General features: G+C 39.2%; 1 long non-coding RNA gene across 1 annotated transcript; it reads left to right on the top strand.

The window, feature by feature from the left end:
- The first annotated feature begins 581 nt into the window (after positions 1-581).
- Positions 582-3,261, top strand: LOC114320295 (uncharacterized). The gene is made up of 3 exons (XR_014328602.1): positions 582-954; positions 2,035-2,111; positions 2,993-3,261. It is a non-coding gene; the product is annotated as an uncharacterized LOC114320295 (long non-coding RNA).
- Positions 3,262-16,711: the final 13,450 nt, after the last annotated feature.

Here is a 16,711-nt window from a genome sequence, read left to right as displayed (position 1 = left end):
TCTGTCTCTCTCTATCTGTTTCTCACTCATCTCTTTCTCACTCATCTCTTTCTCATCACCTATCTCCTCTACCACCTTCACCATTACTGCAAATGTCATTCCACTACCACCATTATTACCACTATTGCCACTCCACCTCTACGACTACCATTACTACCACCACTGCTACCACCACTACTACTACTATTATTACCTCTCATCTACGACCGCCACTCCATCTCCTTTACCACTACCACAACTTCATTAAAATAAAAATGAAACATATAAATTTTCAATCTTAGTAACTATAAAAAAATGAAATTTTTTTAAAAAAATTCAATAACTACAAAAAAAAAAAAATTTATTTTAATAAAAAATAAAGTTTTTTGGCGACGTCAACTCCCGTCGCAAAAAAAAAAGAGTTAAACAGTGTCGTTTTGTTGTTTAAATTTCATTTGTAACAAAAAAAAAAAGATTTTGTTTTTTTTTTTCATTTCATTCCCGCTCTGTTTCCTTCTTTTTTTTTTTCATTCCCGCTCTATTTCCTCTCCTTTATTGTTTAAATTTTCTTTTGAGACGGTGAAACTTTACGTCGCAAAAAAAAAAACCCCAAGCGCTGATCTGCTTTTTCCCTTCGCGCTCGTTTTTTCCCCCCTTTAACCAAAAATTCCCAATCTAAAAAATCCCTATTCTTTTAACCAAAAGCCTATCAAAAGTCCCAATCTCTTCTTACGACTCTCTCTCTCTCTCTCTCTCGACTGTGAGCAGCGGCGGACGACGGCGAGCATCGAATCAACAGCGTTGAGCGATGGCAGCGAGCAGCGTGAGACGGCATCGAGCAGCGTGCGACGGCGGCGAGTCTCTCTTCAACGCTCTCATCCTCTCGATCTTCTAAGACCTCACGCACACAGACTCACAAAACAAAAGGCAAAGACAAACTCTCATCGTCTTTGCGTTCGTCAATCTTCAGATAAGGTAAATTCAGCTCCATATTCACTCTGATTCTCCGTAGCTTCACTACTTTTCCAGATTAGGGTTTCGATTCGTGGTTTTTTTTTCTTTTCTTCTTCTTCTTCTTCTCAGATCTTGTGTTTCTTTCATCCCAATCGATGTTGGGTTTGTGTTTGTTTTTGATGGATTGTTGTAGTGGTGGTCTGTAAGCAGTTGGGTATTGATTTGTTGATGCTTGTGTTATTTGATTTTGTTTTGTTGATTGATGATTGATTGTCTCAGTTTCTAAGCACTACTGGAAAATATTCATTTTTGGGTTTTTAGGTGAAATAGATAGAGGGCATTTGAAAATTAGAATAGATGTAGTTGTCTACTGCTTAATCAGTGAAAATGTGGTGCCTTCTGCATGTGGATTGTGAACCAGGTGATTGTGGTGCCTTCTGTATGTTTTGAACCAGGTGATAGTATTCTTCCTATTTGGGGCAAGGTTTTTACAATATTGGTTTTGCATTTTACAATATTTTGTTCTCACTACTGACACAGCTGGATCACACACTGCCTTTTCCTTTAGTTCTAAAAGTTTCATCAATTGAATTGATATGTAAGGTTAGTGTGGTTATAACGGATACTTGCCCCCCAAAAAAATGGTTTTTAAGGGATGGATGGAACATCTTATGTAGCTGAGGATTTAAAGAAGTGCCTTGAGGGTTTGGTATGCCACTTATTTGGTACAGTTTAAATTGAAACATGACATGAAAATTTGAGCTGTGACAATAGAAGATATAATAATTATTCATTATGTCCAGTGATTGAGAGTTTTTAAATATTCTAAATATGTTGGGGATGGTGAAAGGATAAAAAAAAAAAAATTATGGGGAAAAAGCAAATCAGGTTACAAATGAAGATCATATGATGTCACTCATTCTGGGTGAAACCAGGATGATTCAATATATAGAATGATTTACAATAGCTATAACATATAATAGTGTGGTAAGTCAAGGAATTTTTTTTTAAGGAACAAACATATCTGGCCTTATATGTTGGTTTCTATAGGAGATATAATTTACTTTTCTTTTTCAGCCTAGCACCTTTTGAGAATTTTAGGTTCTGTGGAAATGCACTGGATTGACACTTGTTTTCCATTTACTGATCCATCATTTGAACTCAAGATATATTTTCAGGTATGAATTTTCTTTTCTTTTTACTTGGTGGGGCTTGATTGCACACGGTTTGCTTTTTAATTTTTTTTTTCTTTGATTGCGTTAACCATAACTTTTTTGAGAAGCTTGATTTTGAACTATTTTCTGGAAGAATTTTTCTTTATTAAAATCCATGGATTCTGTCTTGGTTCATTTGATACATTTTTGAACTGTTATAATGCAAATAGAGCAGTAACAGAAAAACATCAAAAAAAATTTGTGAAAGAGAGGTAGAGGGTTGAGTACTATTTCTTTGGCATGATATGCATACCTTTCTTGAACGTAAAAGAAAGCTTTACTCATGTTGTTACAATGTATATAGTGTATACTTTTGTCACTTGGTTCCATAGTGCATATATGTCTCCAAATCAATAGAACTATAAAGTATTTCCAAGTCTGGTTGTGGAGACTATAAAGCTTTACTCATGTTGTTTATGTTGTTTCATATTTTCTACTCTATTACCAAGTACCTTCGCGGTGTCTCATCTTTAGAGGCCCCGATGCCTTATAGTATGACCTTTGAAAAATCTTTTAAATAAAGTTGTTATCATTTTGTCATTTAAACTTCAATAACTTAGATAACATATTACTTGGTTGTTGACGTCCCAAAATCACCAAACGACGTCGATTTAGCACGAAACTTGGTACACACGATCGCCTAGGCACGAGAGACTTGTGAGAAAAAACAGGATTCCAATCGGGTTTCCGGTTTGGGAGTTAGAGCTGGATTTTTCTGTCTAGCCAAAATTATTTACTTAATTTTCTTTGTAATTATATAGTAGTTAATTTTTTATATTTTTTTGTAATTAAAATATTGACACATAATTGTATTGTCATTAATTATTTTTATTTTTTTTTTCCAGATATTTTCCGCATAGGAGTTTGCTTCTTGTGGAATGCAGGCGTGTGAAGATTGCGATTAACTTTTATTTTTGTTATCCACGGAAGAATCATGAGGAAAATTTTTGTTTTTGATTTACATTATTTTGAATTGTGAACAACATTATGTATTTAAACATTGTATATGTATTATGCAATATTATGTAGTGGATAATTTTGTTAATGTGTTGTAATGAATGTAAGAATATTTTTATTATGGATGAAATGTTATTTTTATACTGGAATTTTTATATTATTATGTAATTATTGGTTTCTTTTTCAATTGTTTTTCATTTAATACAGGTAATTTTCATATTTTTAATAATCTTATTGCAATTTTTTTTTTTTTAAACGGCACCACATTGTCGTCGTAAATGATATTGGCACAGTTCAGACAAAAATCTTTTGCGATGGTATTCTTTGCCGTCGCAAATAATCTTTTAATGACGGCATGTCGCGCTGTCTCAACTATGTTTTAGTGACGGCAAGTATCCTGTCGCAATAAAAATTCTTTCGCGATGGCATTTTTGCCGTCGCAAATAACACCTTTAGCGACGACAACAGAGTGCCGTCTTAAAAAATCTCAGATTTTTTCATATTAATGGCGACAGTAAAATTCCATCGCAAAAAGGCTACTTTGCCATCACAAAAAAAGGCGACGATATTGTGCCGTCGCTAAAACCTTTTATCAACGTCCTTTGCTGCGACCCCCCACTTGTCGTTGCTAAAAGTCATCTGTTGTCGCAAAAAAGCTTTTGAGACGGCATTTTGAGTATTTGCGACGGTATTTTGCCGTCGCAAAAAGTCAATTTTTTTGTAGTGGTGGCATTAGGAGAGAAAAGATTATCACAATTGTAAAAGTAACTATATTAACTCACTTTCACCAAATAACAATGTTCGGAATATTTACACATTTATTAACAATTTTATTAACAAATTTACAAGTTTTGATAAGATCAATCGTCACTTGGCATGAAACTTATATCAACTTGTGAGTGTATTAGTAAGATTGTTAGTATTCTTAACATTTTTCTTCACCAAATGCTATAATAGTTGCATACAAAAATAAATAAATAAATAATTTTTTTTTTTTTTGTGGAGAAAGTGAAGTTTTTTTAAACATCAAATACTATGATTTAGATAGAGAAGAAATTTTGCCTGTAATAAAATTTAAATCTTGAGAAAATATAGTTCAAGAGAGAATAGTAAAAATGAACGGTAGACTGAAACTCGTCAAAAAGAAAGATAGACAAAACAAGTCCATTCATATAATCCCAATGTTGTATTTGATTGGAAGATTTAGGAAATAATTTGGAAAGAAAAATAAAAAATATGTATGAAATTAAATGAAATGTAAGTATATTTTATTAACATTTCACCTACCCTTTTTCCTTTCCCTTTCCAAATTCCTTTCCAAATCCTTCAACCAAACACAATCGAAAAGCGTTTCTCTTTTTTAACCATATAAACACTTATGTTACAATTTTAAGATAAATGATGTGGTGGCTGAGATGGTCTTCAATATTTTTAAGATTAAAAAGTTCAAGATTCACATATTTTAGGTAGTTACTTTACAAGATTTGAAATTGTTAGATTTTTATAAATGGTAATTTTGTTTGACAAAATTTCTCAATTGTAATTTTATTCACTCTTAAGTTTTAATGAGGATGTAAGTATTTACATGCGAATTCAACCCTAATTGTGCCTATGTAGAGGATTTTGTAATCTTGAGACTTTCTGTAGACCGCCCAAAATTCTCTCTGCGTGCCCCCCTTTCGAAGTGGGCGCGAATTGGGTTCTAGCTACTATAGTTCGGACTCCTATCACGGTTCTGAATCTAATCTCACAAAGTACAATGTAAGACTGATAAATCACCAAAGAGTCCAAATCCGGCAAATCGTTTTTAGAAAATCGATTTTAATCAAAAAGTGCCAAACATGGACTGCTTTGCCAAATATCAGAGTCACCACCTAAATATTTTATTTTGAAAAATTTAGAAAACCCTGACTCGTGCCTAAGGCCACGTGCCCGTCATCACCAAAGTTGCCTCGGCTCGGGAACTTGGGTACGAGGGAGGAAGGTCATGAAATGAGCACTCCCGCTCGCTCGATCAAAGGAGCGGCCTCTACTAAACATGATATATTGTTTTGAAAACACATGTGTTCTTATTTCGGTTATTTAGCTAACTTACTATGTGATACGCACAGCACACAAGTATAGACTAAATCGCTCGATTTGGAACAAAACATCTCATGTTTGTTTTTCGAAAATGGTTTGAAGATGCTACTCGCAAGTAGGGTAAAACGCGAATTTTCCACCAAATAAGGTGGGCTTAAAACATGATGATTTGTCACTCCAAGTGGGCTTAAAACTCACATTTTGATGAATTGTTCCAATTCAAGTAATGAAGCCTTCATCCACAGCATTCATGCAGTTTATCAATTAAGCAAATAGTCTCATGGCAAGCATGTTATCATGGCAGTCACTTACACGCATGCAAGGATGCTAAAGCATAAATACTTACAGTGTACTCCGAGCCAAAACAGAAAACTAGTTAGAAATCATGCATGATCCTAACTATGTTAAAATGCCTAATGCAACGTATGCAAAGTGCAACTAAATAGGCTCGACTACCTAAGATGGAATATGAATGCGATTTGGATGATGCGCCGAGCCCGATGCATGCAAGACAAATGAATGATGCAAACATGCAAAGCATAAGCTATGCTAATCAAAACGTGCCCTAAAACTAACCATCGAAAGCAGTAAGTAAAAGGGAGAATGAAATGGGGTTGGAAGACATGCACACACACACGCACCCTTATTACAACATTTGCCCTCTCGACGGAGGGTCCGAATGAACTGAGCTAATCTAAGCTAAGCTACTCTAACTAATCTAATTAAGCTAATTTAGACTAATTATTACAAACCAATAAAGAAATAGCTAAACTAAGCTACTTAATTATTACAACATTTAATTAATTAACAAATTAATCAAATTACAAATTGATGCTAACTAACAAGTAAGCATTAAACTAAGCTGCTCTAGCTCTGTTCGAAAGAAAAAGAAGACGCATGCTCGGTTTTCGCCCCAAAAAGCTCTTCGGTTTGCTCTTTAGAGACTTTGTTTGCAGGGTGTCCTCAAGAATTTTCTACTGAAACTTACCAAATCAAGGCTGGGGAGTGCACCAGTGGCCTGCCGGCCATGAAGAGCTACTGCCGGCCACCTGTTGGCCAAAGATAGGCCTCTGCCGGCCAACAATGCAAGGGTACCGGCCATCAATGTGGCATTGCCGGCCAACAATGCAAGGGTACCGGCCATCAGAGTGGCATTGCCGGCCATTGGTGTGTTGTGACACCAAACTGTAATAGAGCATAAAATAGAGGAAACGGAGGGTCTCTCTAGGATATGTGCGTGCCATGCCTCTCCTTATCACCTCAAAACATCAAAGGAGTTGCATAATTTGAATCCAAGACCATCAACCAAGCATTTTGAATGCATGATGGTCTAAGACCCAACTTGTACACATTCAATAAATTCACATCAAACAAGACACTAAGACCACGACCTTATCATGAGTGATCAAAGGCAACGGAGAAAAAGAGAATTGGCTCATTTTCATCACTTCAAGTATGAAATGAACCAATTCATCTTGTGTTCAATATAACGTCCGATTGAACACCATGCAATGCAAACAACATGCTTATCTTGGCATGTTTTACTTGGTTGATTTTGTTTACACATTTTAGATTACCAATCAATTCCTTAACCGGTTGGTCCAATTATGAAAGTCCTCTAATGGGAAAGATGACAGATATTTCAATGTTAAAGTGGCATGCACAAGACTCTATCATGTAAGCAATGCATGCAAGACATGTTAAGGGCCCAAAACACTAAGGTTAATGAAGAGCATCATACAAGAGGCATGCAATACATAGCCTAAACAACCACACCAGCTCTGGACAGAGCTCAATCATGCCAAATCAGAAGCCAAGATATGCTGAAATTGAAGCTCAAAGGACTAGACAAATATGCATACATGTTAGGCCACAAACAAGGCATAAAGCTCAACTCTTAAACACACTTAAAGAGTGATATATGTGAGAGTGTGACAAGGCTACGTGCATCGAAATTACATGCTAAATGGGGCCATACCATGCAAACATCACATGCATAACATGTTGAAGGCCTCAAAACTCAAAGCTAGTCAAGGCCCCTTGCATTACAACCATACTAAGCAATGCTCAAATGACCTTGACCATTCAAAACAAACCTAAGGCAGGTCGAAACAGTAGCAAAAACATGCTAGACTTGCAGCATAGATAGCGAGGAAGATATGCTCATGTATTGGCTTACAAACAAGGCATGAGGCTCAACTTCTCAAAAGCATTGAAATAGTGATACATATGAGAATATGATAGTGATATATGCTTTGAAATCACATATTAAATGATGCCAAATCATACAAACAACTCAAGCAAAGCATACTAGAGGACTCAAAACACAAAGCTATTAAAGCCTATGATGTTATAGCCATACAAAACAAGCCTCATATGACCTAAACCACCTAAAACAGAGTTAAAGCATGCTAAAACATGAGTAAAAGTATGCTAGAGTATAGCCAAAATAAGCTAGAATGATGAGCTAAAGTAGCAAGCATGCAAAGCTAGTGAGCAAGATTACACTGCAAGTGTAAAAAGTAAGCAACTAATGGTCAAACAAGCCAAAAACAGAGTTATGGCAGGTCTAAAAAGTCACAAAAATATGCTTGAACAAAGCCACAAAGAAGTAGAAACGTATGCTCATTTGGTGGGCCATCAGCACATACAAACAAGACAAGAGGAGAGGGGACCACCCCCTCCTATTTGGGACCTCAAGACCACCTTTCCACCACTGAAATTCCTTTGGAATTCAGTGGTTAAAAAACCAAAAAGAGATAGTTCCAAAAGCTTTAAAGGATGGCCCAAAAGCTTAGCAAATAAGGCATACACGGGGGTGAAACACCCCCAACTCCTGCAGGGCCTCAAACAACCATTTTTAACACTTAAAAATAGAGCATTTTATAGATAACAACCAAGCCTAAAACAGCATGCAAAGGTGGTTAATTTGGTACACAAAAATAGGCTTAAAAGAGAGAATATGCTTACCCTTAAAGCACAGCAGCAAGAGGACAACTTCTAAGCCAAAACCCAACTTTTTGAACTCCAAACAAACCTTCAAGGACCTCAACTCCAAGGTAGTGGTGTTTGAATAGGTGTTTCTTTGCAAAAATGTGAAGAAAACACACTTCTAAGCAATATAGAACATAATATATATATATATATAGAGAGAGAGAAAGTGAGAATTCTAGAGAGAGATGGAGATTTTTGCTTTGAAAAATCTGAACTGTAACGCTCTCAAAATAATAACATTAAAACCCATTAACATAGACATGCATTGGTATAAAAGATAAATATTCTTCTATTCATCAGAGTAGTTCCTTACAAGAGTATTACATGTTAACAACAAAAGCAAATGCCCTATGGGCTTACAGCTTTCCAAGTTAACACTAGGTTACAAAAAGAAGAGTACTAACTCAACACATATTAAGCCATTGGCTTGAATTTACATGTAATACATCAAAAGAAAGTAAACCAAACAATCTGTCTGCCTCTAGCCTCCCAAGCTATGTCCTTGGAGGTGGCATGCTACCTGTACCTGAAAATGATGTCCCATAAAGGATGAGCCACAGCCCAGTAGAAATACACTAAACCAGCCATGAACAATGACTAAAAGATTAGCAGTTGATAGATGGTCAACACAGATACATCCACTTATATCACATTCGATTTCATGACATTAAGTCCATGTTACATTTTATTTCCCATGTCCTTTCAAATTTTGATTTTTGAAAACAAGGCTCAACACCTAGCCAAATAACTTAATGAGGTTTAGACACATCTTTAAAACACTTTCAAAATTCATGAGGGATACACATTTTAATGCTGTATCAATAACACATAAACCATTCCCACACTTTGCGAAAGATACACATTTCGGTACTGTATCAACATAACATAGAATCACTTCTATACTTTACAATTGATAACGATATACATTTTGGTGCTATATCAAATCAATTCAAACACTTCCATAAGTCTCAAATAATACACATTGTAGTGTTGTATTAATGAAACAAAAATACTTCTAATTCGCAGCCTGATACACATTGTAGTGCTGTATCACTGTCACACAAAATCCGGCTTAGAGGTCCATCCCCTATCTTTCCCTAAACTGTGGGGTACATCCCCCATCTCCTCCCACACAACACATGCATATAAACATAGATCATATACAATCAATCAATACATAGAATTTATGTATTATTCCACTTGCTAAGTTCAATAGCATACTCAATCGATTAGTTTTAGTTTGCCTAATCATCATGCAGTGTCTACAACAATCAAGACTATCCTCCACCGATAGCCCAAAGCAGTTATTTCTATACTGAAAACAAATGCACCAAATGGATATATAATCAACATTTCAACTAGGTGAGCGATAAACGAATCTAACTACACCCTTTAATCCCATACACCACCAATTCCAACATTCTCAACTTAATTCCTCTTTTCTTCAAATTAATTATACCAATTAATTCATCAATGTAATTAGAACATTTCTCATAATTAACATCACAACCCTAAGGTTCCATTTCTTTACCAATAGACCAATATTGATCTTATTTCTCTATGTCAAACATGCATATACGTTTATATAAACAAAACCCCAACTTTTGTAAAATTACACAAAGGGCCAAACTTTCTCGAAATTACCCAACAACCCCAACTCATCATAATACTAAAATTCAAAGACAAAACTCATGAGAAGGAGTAGGATATCCCTACCTCGAAGTTAAAGCTCGAACGGGGAAGTTGAAGAAAACCAAAATGCTCCAAACTCAAAGATTCACGGATCAAAATGGAGCCCTCGACGATCCACACACTTTTTACAAAGGCCGGAGGATAGATAGACACTCTAACTAGATCAAACCCTAGAGAGAAGGGAGTTTTTAGAGAGAGGAGCTCTCAAAATAGCTTCTTAGAAAGTAAGAGAGAGAGAGAGAATGTAAAAAGTGATTTTAAAATGCACAGCTGCTAACTAATATACGACATTCCCACTCGAGCGGAGAACACAACGCTCGAGCGTCAAGAACAAAAAAACTAGGTACGCTCGAGCGCAAGAAGGCCCGCTCGAGCACCAAGACACAAGAATAAAGTACATCCGCTCGAGCGCGAAAACCAGTTCGCTCGAGCGTAGATTTCCCCCTATCAGAACTTACATCAAAAAGTACTACCTGCTCGAGCGCTAGAGTACCCGCTCGAGCGTAAAGAAACCCGCTCGAGCGTAAAAATCACACCTGCAGAAGTTTTGCAGGGACACGAAAAACTGGGAGTGTGCAATATCCGCTCGAGCGCAACAGGTCCCGCTCGAGCGGAACGACCAAAAACCTGGCAACAAGATTTTAGACCAAGGTTCAACCCACCTGTTCGAAACATGCCCAACACATCCTAAAACTCAAACAAATGGAATTAAAAGACGATAAAAAGATAGATACAACTACCAACTCCACGGTACCGAGTCCGGAATACAACAGAACAGTAAAGGGACACCCGGGATCGCTATAACCTCCCCTCCTTAAAGAATTTCGTCCCCGAAATTAAATACAAGTTTTTCAAAAACAAGTTTTCTCCATTCTCAATAATATTACACAATATTAAACAATCCGACCCATTACCTGTCAATCTCAACTTCCAGTTTTAAGGCAAGTTCTACAACATTTTCCACAACATGCATTATAGTTATGCATTCCCTGAAACTCCATAAATTTCAATACTACATTCCACAATTCTATATCATATTCAGTATTCATGATATATCTCCATTTTTACAATACATCCAACATATGCAATGTTACATTAAACTTCCATTTTGAGGCAAGTTTCAAAATACTTCCATTAAATCAAAACATAAACCATTTTTTACAACCTAAGATATATTCAATACTCTTAAGGTTCAACAATACAACAAATCATACAATACATGCTCAAACATCCATGTCCCGAATATACAAGTCGGCGAGATGATCTACCGAATCTCTCACGCGCATAGGAATGAAGTGCGCTGACTTAGTCAACCGGTCTACAACCACCCAAATGGCATCACTACCCCGCTGAGTCCTCGGAAGACCTACAACGAAGTCCATAGTGACATGCTCTCACTTCCACTCGGCAATAGGTAAGGGTTACAACAAACCCGCTGGCCTCTGATACTTGGCCTTCACTTGCTGGCAAGTAAGACACTTTGATACGAAAACAACCACATCTCTCTTCATACCTCGCCACCAAAACTGGCGACCCAAATCCCGATACATCTTAGTGCCTCTCGGATGCACCGCAAGGCGCGAATGATGGAACTCTCGGAGTACTTCCTCTCGGCAAGACTCCGACACAAACAAACGGTCTCGGTATCTCACACTCTGGTCGGGATATACCGTTAAACCATTCTCAACTTTCCCACTGGAGATCTTCTCTCGGAAGGACTCTACCTCAAGGTCACCTCTCTGTGCCTCTAATACCCGGGTCACAAGTGTAGGCTGCGCAACAACAGAAAACAAGGCCGCAGCCTCAACAGATTCGCCCAGAAGCAAATCAAACTCGCCAAGTGTACCAAACATCTCCCATTCCCGGATGGCTATACAAGCTACATCACTAATGGATTTCCTACTAAGGGCATCGGCCACAACATTGGCCTTCCCCGGGTGATAGTGCAACTCAAAATCACAGTCCTCAATGAACCCCATCCATCTCCTCTGCCTCAAATTCAAGTCTCTCTGTGTAAACAGGTACTTCAAACTCTTATGGTCCGAGAACACCTCGAACCTCTCACCATAAAGGTAGTGCCTCCAAATCTTCAAGGCAAAGATCACTGCTGCTAACTCTAGGTCGTGTGTAGGGTAATTCTTCTCGTGTATTTTCAACTGACGTGAGCCATAAGCTACCACTTTCCCCTATTGCATCAACACACAACCCAAACCCTCTCGTGAGGCATCACAATAGACTGCATAACCCAACCCTCTCTCCGAAATAATCAAAACCGGAGCGGTGGTCAATCTAACCTTTAACTCTTGGAACGACTTTTCGCAAGTCTCACTCCACACAAATTTGACCCCTTTTCGCGTCAATCTGGTCAACGGCGAAGCTAGCCTGGAGAAATCTTTCACAAACCGACGGTAATACCCAGCTAATCCCAGAAAACTACGGATCTCAAACACACTCTTAGGCTGTGCCCAATCTTGCACTGCCTCTACCTTGGATGTATCAACAGACACCCCTTCCTCGGATACCACATGGCCTAAGAATTTGACCTCTCCTAGTCAGAACTCACACTTCCCAAACTTGGCATACAGCCTATGGGCTCTAAGCAACTCAAGCACCACTCTCAAGTGTTCCTCATGCTCCTCCTCTGAAGGCGAATAGATAAGAATGTCGTCCACGAAAACGACTACAAATCGATCCAAGAATTCCCGGAAGATCCGGTTCATCAAGTCCATAAAGACTGCCGGCGCATTGGTGAGCCCAAACGGCATCACCAGAAACTCATAGTGGCCATACCGCGTACGGAATGCCGTTTTCGGAATATCCTCCTCCCTGACCCTCAGCTGGTGGTAACCCGATCTCAAGTCTATCTTAGAGAAACAATGGGAACCCTTCAACTGGTCAAACAGATCATCAATACAGGGCATAGGGTACTTATTCTTGACCGTAGCCCGATTCAACTTTCGGTAGTCTATACACAATCTCAAGGCACCATCTTTCTTCTTAGCGAAGAGGGCCGGTGCTCCCCACGGCGAAACACTAGGGCGAACAAAACCCTTATCTAGCAATTCCTGGAGTTGAATCTTCAACTCACTCAACTCGGCTGGGGCAAAACGATAAGGTGCCATAGAAATCGGCGCTGTGCCGGGCACTAAATCAATAGAGAACTCTATCTCTCGGTGAGGTGGCAAACTAACGAGATCCTCGGGAAAAACATCCGAATACTCACAAACCACCCTCGACAATACAATCTGGGTCTCATCGCACTCACCACTCATAAAGCTAGCAAGTAGACCACTAAGCTTATTCCGCCCTCGCAGATCATACATCAGTGGCAACACACTACCAACCCGATCCCCCAAGAAATGGAAACACTCCCCGCTCAAGGTACAAACTGTGACCCTCTGGCGGTAGCAATCAATAACAGCTCGGTATGACGATAGCCAGTCCATACCCAAAATAACATCAAAACCCTTCATGGGCATGACAACAAAAGGAAAAGGAAGCCCATGGTCGGCGACCTCTATATCACAACCTCTAACACCTTGTTTCAAGATCAACTCACCACCAAGAGGCGATACTACACATATAGGAAATGCTAACTGTGCCAACTCCACTTCCAAAACAGATGCAAATGCAGCAGATACAAAAGAATGAGATGCACCCGTATCAATTAATACACTAGCAATCGAGTTGCAAAACAGAAAGGTACCTCTCACTACTGATGGAGCAGGCACAAGATCCTGCGCGGTAACAGCATACACGCGTCCAGTAGGCCCCTGATCCAACTGCTCACCCCTCAGAGCATACGACTGCTGCACAGACTGGGACGATGAAGCCCCCTGATTGGCCCTCGAGGCCTGTACAAACTGAGCTGGCTGAAAACCCTACGTCTGCCTAGAACCAGACGCGCCCGAAGTGGCACTCAACTGTGGGCAAAACCTCTTCAGGTGCCCAGGCTGACCACACTGATAACAAGACAAGGGCTGACCCCTGCCCTGACTCTGGCCCTGTGGTCTAGCTGAAGATGAAGCAGCTCTCTGACCTCCTCCCCTCTGTGGGCAAACTGAAGCCTTGTGGCCCAACTGAACACACTTGTAGCAGGTGAACTCTCCTTGATTACCTCTCCCCGAGCCTGCACTCGACACCGGAAAGGTCGATCTAGCAACACCCCCTGAGACTGCTGAGGGTTAGCACCCCTCTGTTTCCTGCCATCACCTTGACCATCTTGGCTTCTCTTGGAGCCCCTCTGTCCCTCCTCTTCCTGCATGATGATCTCCATATGGGCTGCAGCATCAACCAAGCGCCCATAATCTCGAATCATTGAACCTCCAACCCTCATCTTGAGGCCGCGCCTCAACCTCTTCTCGAACTCAATACAGCGGCGTTCCTCAGACGCCACAAGTTCAGGTGCGAACCTGGACAAGCTGGTGAAAGCAGCCTCATACTCGGCTACTGAAGAACTCAACTGCAAAAGCTGACAGAACTGGTCTCTCAGCTTCTCCCTGACTGTTGGAGATAAATACTTCTCCTGAAAAGCCTCCACGAAAGCCTCCCACGTGCCAGCAATACGGCCCCTCATGTATTTCCACCACTGACCCGCACCCCCTTTAAGCTGGAAGGATGCCAAGGTCACTTTCAACGCTCCGTCCTCGATGCCAAGCATCTCGAACGTCTTACTCATTTGCTCTAGCCACTCGTCCGCCTTCAGTGGCTCCTTCGGATCCCCAATAAACTCGTCTGGGTTAGACCGGAAGAACTCCCTTTTCAATAAGGAAGGCCCTGCCTCAACAACCTGGGCCTGAACTGGAGCCTGAACTGGATTCTCAGCTCGGAAAATACCTACAGACTCCCTCAAAGCATCGGCTATCCCTCGAGCTAAAGCGCCCATAGCCTCCTGACCTGCTGGCTCGGCCACATTGACCTGGCCAACCCCCTCCTGCTGTGCCGGAATATCATCCGGTAAAGGCATCTCCTGTCTACCATGTCTGCCACGTCTACCATGTCCTCGTCCTGACATCCTAATAAAGGTAACGAAGAACGTTAGCACATTCATAAATGTGCCAAAACTAAACACTCGCTTGCTAATACATGGACAACTGTAATTCACTTCACGTAAGCACATAAACACATAAGCACTTACGAATTTCGTTTCCGGATAATGATAGTCCCGAGGCGTTACTAGAGTTCTGGTTAGAAACAGCATTGATCAAGTGCTTTTCCAACAAGACTCACAGAAACCCAAGGATCCAATCAACATCCTAGAAACTAAATCCCATACCTAAGTAGTCACATAAACATGTTATCAAATAAACACATAATGTCACACATAAGTCTCTAACAAACGAGACAAACCCATTGTGATACTAATCACTTCCCATGTACCCAAAGTATTCGAACCCGGTACGCTCTGATACCAAGTTGTAACGCCCTTAAAATAATAACATTAAAACCCATCAACATAGACAAGCATTGGTATAAAAGATAAATATTCTTCTATTCATCAGAGTAGTTCCTTACAAGAGTATTACATGTTAAAAAAAAAGCAAATGCCCTATGGGCTTACAGCTTTCCAAGTTAACGCTAGGTTACAAAAAGAAGAGCACTAACTCAATACATATTAAGCCCTTGGCTTGAATTTACATGTAATACATCAAAAGAAAGTAAACCAAACAATCTGTCTGCCTCTAGCCTCCCAAGCTATGTCCTTGGAGGTGGCATGCTATCTGTACCTGAAAATGATGTCCCATAAAGGGTGAGCCATAGCCCAGTAGAAATACCCTAAACCAGCCATGAACAATGACTAAAAGATTAGCAGTTGATAGATGGTCAACACAGATACATCCACTTATATCACATTCGATTTCATGACATTAAGTCCATGTTACATTTTATTTCCCATGTCCTTTCAAATTTTGATTTTTGAAAACAAGGCTCAACACCTAGCCAAATAACTTAATGAGGTTTAGACACATCTTTAAAACACTTTCAAAATTCATGAGGGATACACATTTTAATGCTGTATCAATAACACATAAACCATTCCCACACTTTGCGAAAGATACACATTTCGGTACTGTATCAACATAACATAGAATCACTTCTATACTTTACAATTGATAACGATATACATTTTGGTGCTATATCAAATCAATTCAAACACTTCCATAAGTCTTAAATAATACACATTGTAGTGTTGTATTAATGAAACAAAAATACTTCTAATTCGTAGCCTGATACACATTGTAGTACTGTATCACTGTCACACAAAATCCGGTTTAGAGGTCCATCCCCTATCTTCCCCTAAACCGTGGAGTACATCCCCCATCTCCTCCCATACAACACATGTATATAAACATAGATCATATACAATCAATCAATACATAGAATTTATGTATTATTCCACTTGCTAAATTCAATAGCATACTCAATCGATTAGTTTTAGTTTGCCTAATCATCATGCAGTGTCTACAACAATCAAGACTATCCTCCACCGATAGCTCAAAGCAGTTATTTCTATACTGAAAATAAATGCACCAAATGGATATATAATCAACATTTCAACTAGGTGAGCGATAAACGAATCTAACTACACCCTTTAATCCCATACACCTCCAATTCCAACATTCTCAACTTAATTCTTCTTTTCTTCAAATTAATTATACCAATTAATTCATCAATGTAATTAGAACATTTCTCATAATTAACATCACAACCCTAAGGTTCCATTTGTTTACCAATAGATCAATATTGATCTCATTTCTCTATGCCAAACATGCATATATGTTTATATAAACAAAACCCCAACTTTTGTAAAATTACACAAAGGGCCAAACTTTCTCAAA

Source organism: Camellia sinensis, chromosome 5 (genome assembly GCF_055761805.1).
Source record: "Camellia sinensis isolate YWXY chromosome 5, ASM5576180v1, whole genome shotgun sequence".
Taxonomy (NCBI): Eukaryota; Viridiplantae; Streptophyta; class Magnoliopsida; order Ericales; family Theaceae; genus Camellia; species Camellia sinensis.
The sequence above is the reverse complement of the archived record's forward strand: the minus strand, read 5'-3'. Positions and strand labels throughout refer to the sequence as shown.